Raw genomic sequence first — 4,762 nt, forward strand, 5'->3', positions numbered from 1 at the left:
GGTCCTAGGTGGTTGTTCCAATTTTGGTTAATCTAAATTTTATCTTATTGTAAAAAATTATTAATTTTGTCTTTTACATTTATGTCATAATAAAACGCGATTTGATCAAGTTTTTTAAAGAAACCTTTGTTAAACGGTGTAACCCGACTTTGAGACGAGTCGAATTTGGCGGGGGGAAAAAAGTAAACGTTCGACGGGAATTTAGGACCAGGTCCCCGGGAGGACCAACTGAAGGTGCGGCGGACGTGGATGTAGATACCGTCGGGGTTTGCGGGTGGCGGGGAGCGGGCCGCCGGGGGGGGTCTCGGTCTTGGTCGGTGGGGAGTTGCGGGTGGTGGTGGAAGTCCGATTCGCAAAGTTGGGAGAGCAATTTTAATGTTTTCGTACGAGAAGCGAGCCTTCCTTATGTTTATATTTAGGAGGTTAACGTTCACAACCTATAAATTGAATAAGCTGGCACAATGCTCATATTCTGGAATTTCGTCCACATGTAGTTAGAAACAAGAGGATGACGAAACAGAGAAAGAGTGTGGACATTCCTCCGTACCCGGGAAGACGGTCAATCTATCCGGGGAGACCTCATTTCACTAATCACTCTGACACCGAATTACCGTGTCGACATTCGTAAGTTATGGTCGCCCGACGATGAGGGGAAGACATGCGAGAGTGCTCGGTGTAACGGTATCAGGCTCCTTCCGACAGCTCAACGTTACGAGGAAAAGTCAAACTTTGTCTTTGTTTCACAATCCCCACACGGGGCGGGGGTCATAAAACATACGTAACGACACTACCGAAACTGTGTTTTCAGCACATATGTAAGGTGACCTGGTAGGTCATACTGACTTCGGAGAGAAATTTGGACTGACCTACGGGGACTAACGGTTGACCATGAACCGCAAGCAAAATTCGCGATGATTGAAAATTTAATTACAAGTTTTCGGCATAGGTGGGTTTAATTTAGCCTCTTATGTTAACAACCTACACAATTTATACGGTTCGACCCGAACCGACGTCAGTACGAGATTGAAAGTGAGGGGACAGTGAAAAGACTACAAATCGACGCTATATGTCAACCCCGTTGTTTCGCATAAAAATCAGTCGGTGGTTAACACCGTATTCAAGAGGGTGAATTTTTCTACTCCTCCTCCGGACAATTAAAAGTAGGATCCATGTGAAAGTTTAATACTCTTGTCTTAACCCCCGCCTTTCTTAGTCCTTTAAAAGTGTAACGATCCGTAAAATTTACTTACTTAAACATTTAAGGCAGCCATTTCATTCAAAAACCAGGTGATGTTTTGTTTGTTCTAAAAGACACCGAGAGTGTGTCTGGACCATTGAAGAAGAAATTCTCAGGAGGAGACAGGCGAGGTGACAATGTGACATAATTACCGGTGGGACAAACTTGCGACAATAGTCGGAATATTTTCGGTGTGGGCAGGTGTTGGAGTTTGTCAGTGTGAGGTTTGAGGTGATACGCCGGGTCTTTGGTTTCTCGACGAGTTTGCCTGTGGGTTGCGTTTGTTTTACCAATCTGGACGGTGGTCCGACCCTTCCTTGACTTAGACGGTTATCCATTCGTCGAACGCACCCACTTTCTTTTAGTTGACAACCCTCGGTTAATAGATCTTTTACCTTCTGTATGTTCCTGGTTGACTATTTAGCAGGGAGCTAGACCCCGAGGCGCCGTTCTAGAGTGGGGCACGCCCGAGTTTTACTAGTGTTCCTTGCGCACTCGCTTTTTAGGGTCTTTGTAGTGCGCCCCGCCCTGGATCACGTCTTACTGGCACGGTCTCTCGACCCTGGTTTATTGTTCCGGCATGGTAGTCATTGGTGATGCAGCGGTCCCTGAGTTTAGGACGTCNTTTTGGGAGTTTTACGGGGCGTGGATTGCAATCCGCCCAGCCAATCAGAAATGGGAACCTTTTTCTTCCATGAAAGTCCCTGCTTGAGAGCAGGGACTGAAAAGGGGGTGAAAAGGTTCTCATGAACTAAGTTCTAGTTCTAGATTTTTTTGGTGTGAACGCAACATTTCGGAACTATACTGGAACTATACTGGGAAAAGTACTCCGGTGTGAAAGCGCCTATTGTGTTCTTTTTAACCAAATCTCTCTCAGAGGGGCGTAGGGAGGGGCTCCTTATTTTCATCTAAAGTAACAGACAGAGAATCAACACTTTTGAAACAGGGCTGAAACAGAGGGGATTATGGGTAATGCTGCAATGATCTGTTTGGTATTTGGAGCCAAACACTTCAGAGACATGTTTTGTATATATCTGAGACCTATAATATATTGATGAAAAACAGTGTAATAGGGAGCTTTAATAACTGTTCTAGCGTTGTCGATTGCCCTTTGGGAAAACACTTTTCCTTACCCAGAGGCAGGTCCGTGGGTTTGGCCAGAGCAGGTCGCGGGGCCCCGGGGTGGTTGTCTGGGATGGGTCGAGGGGCCCCAGGATGAACCTCTGTGATGGGCCTGGGGGCTCCAGGGTGAGAGGGAGGTTGTTGGCGAGACTGAGGGGGTATGCTGATCACGCCGGCTCGAGGAGGGATATTCTGGATGATGAAAAAAGGAATAGAGAATAGAAAGTATTGACAATTTGGGTAAAAATCCGTTACAAATAGGATAATCTTTTGTATTCAGATGTATACTCACTGGTCTGGGAGCACCTGCAGGTCCAGTAGACCCCACTGCTACCTGGCCTCGCGCTGAAAGAGTACACAGACAAACATGAGCCAAACATCTTACAATTTGATATTCATCAAGTAGGCTGTGTCCCCTGGAGAGAGATGTAAGGAATAGCAGTAGGAAGATGGGAGCAAATTAACAAAGATAACAGAATCACACACGAGTGCACTGAAAACCCCCCCTCAACCTATGACAGATTGAATTCCCCAGGGCTGACTTCATAATTAATGATGATTCAATCTTTCCCGAGCTGCAGGAGGTCTGGAGGAGAAGCAGGCCTTGTTCTGTGAGCCAACTGCTTACTACACACGCCTCCTCTTACACTATTCTCCCACTGAACCCCTCTCAGTGCCCGCGAACATGTTCCCACGCGACTAAGATGTCTGCTTCTGTGTAATACTTCACTGTACTGTCACCCAAAGTAAGCTAACTCTGCTAATTACACACGCCGCTGCTGTGAGGGTGGGATTCAGCTAACCTCACACACAAACTTCCCAATAAATCCACGTTGTTATTGTTTGTTTGTGTTTTTTGTAATCATTTTTTCTTTTTGTACATACAATCAGTACAGACCATTGTCTCATTTGTATGCATATATGTTGCTTTCCACTTCGAAATGACAAAACATTACTTATGCATTGTCGAAACGCAATAAAAAGATTTTTGATCAGAAACTTCCCGATAAAGATGTTGTTTAATGGAAATAACTCTTACTTAAATATGCAAAATACCCTTTACCTTCATCTAGACCACATGTGTCAAACTCAAGGCTCAGGGGCCAAATCAGGCCCTTGGTGGATTTTATTTCGGCCCGCAGGATAATTTCTAACTACTATTAGATCTGGCCCGCCGGTATATTGCACGCACACCTTCACTCAATCCTGAGGGTTTCCTCAGCTCAGAGCCTGAGCCCAAACATTGATGAACTTGCACCCAAGATGAGATGCCAAGTATCTGCTTGAACTAGCATCACAGAGCAGTAATCTGAGGCCCCGGCCCCACGAGGACGCATACGGCTAAACGCATAGGATTAACGCAAACGCAAAAAAGTTTCCATCCACACGCAATGTTCACCGGATAGTGACTGTCCACACGAGACAGCTCCGTTTAGCTCCAACCCGCTGAAAAGCTGCAGTACATATGCAGGGGGCCTGTACGTTGGCGCTCGTAACTTCCTCCACAAAAGCAGCGAAGAAGCCATGGTTGTCATGGTTGCCCTTCTGTTTATTCTCCGCGGTGGGGGGCCGAGGGAACCGTGCAGAGTTTTTCGCCAGGTCAACTTGTGTGTTAAAGTTTAAATCTTCCGGAAAAATTATGAACAAGTGCGGTCAAGGTACTTCTTTGTTATTTATTGAGCTTTAAAACAAATGAGTAACGACTCTATATAATATAATAATAAAATACACGGGAGCCTCTCTTTTCCTCCCTCTCTTTCGGACGCGTCCAGTGATCAGTTCTCATGCAGCAGCTGATCCAGTAATGAGTGACCCCGGCCGACAGTAAAAATAAACATATTTATAACTAGTTTTAGTAGTTTGAGAGGTAATTAAAATAGGCATAAGGGTGATGATCTGACTTGAAGTGTGTGGTTTTACTCCGTTCCCCGCGCATCACAGCGGGGAGGAAGCTTGCAGGTGAGCAGAGCTGCGTGTCTCCGTTCCTGTCAGATTAGACTTCACTCGCCGGTTTATGTCCATATCGACAGAGAGATAAATAATCTGGAATTCGGTGTGCAGGTTTACTTTGACGTGGGGGGTGAGCAGCAGAGGTGGGGAATAGGCGGGGGCTATTGCATCTCATTATCAGAAAATGGATCGTATAGGCGCACACACGGAGCCGTTGGACACCCCCAGGAGCGTTGCGTATGGCCGTTCTATCCACCTTGTGACCCGTTATCGGTTTACCGCAGTTGTTTACTGTCATTATCGGTCGTCCTAGTGTGGGCCGAACGGTCTATATGACACTAAACAGTAACGCAAACGGGGATCCCGTTTTCATCCTCGTGGGCCGGGGCGGGCCTGAGTTTAAATGGATGTTTTTCATTCTGCACTTGTTTCTCACGACAACAGGGCATGTTT

At 46.1% G+C, this 4,762-nt stretch overlaps 1 protein-coding gene across 1 annotated transcript in view; it reads right to left on the reverse strand.

The window, feature by feature from the left end:
- LOC104955645 (vegetative cell wall protein gp1-like) overlaps nucleotides 1-3,429 on the reverse strand; it is an 18,016-nt gene extending 14,587 nt beyond the window's left edge. Inside the window, exons 1-2 of the mRNA XM_010783022.1 lie at nucleotides 2,652-3,429; nucleotides 2,371-2,551 (exon numbers count right to left, since the gene is read on the reverse strand). The gene's annotated coding sequence lies outside the window, so the exon portion shown is untranslated. The remainder of the gene's footprint in view (nucleotides 1-2,370; nucleotides 2,552-2,651) is intronic.
- Between the last annotated feature and the right edge of the window lie 1,333 nt (nucleotides 3,430-4,762).

This window comes from Notothenia coriiceps, unplaced genomic scaffold (assembly GCF_000735185.1).
Source record: "Notothenia coriiceps isolate Sejong01 unplaced genomic scaffold, NC01 NC01_scaffold00024668, whole genome shotgun sequence".
NCBI classification, from domain to species: domain Eukaryota; kingdom Metazoa; phylum Chordata; class Actinopteri; order Perciformes; family Nototheniidae; genus Notothenia; species Notothenia coriiceps.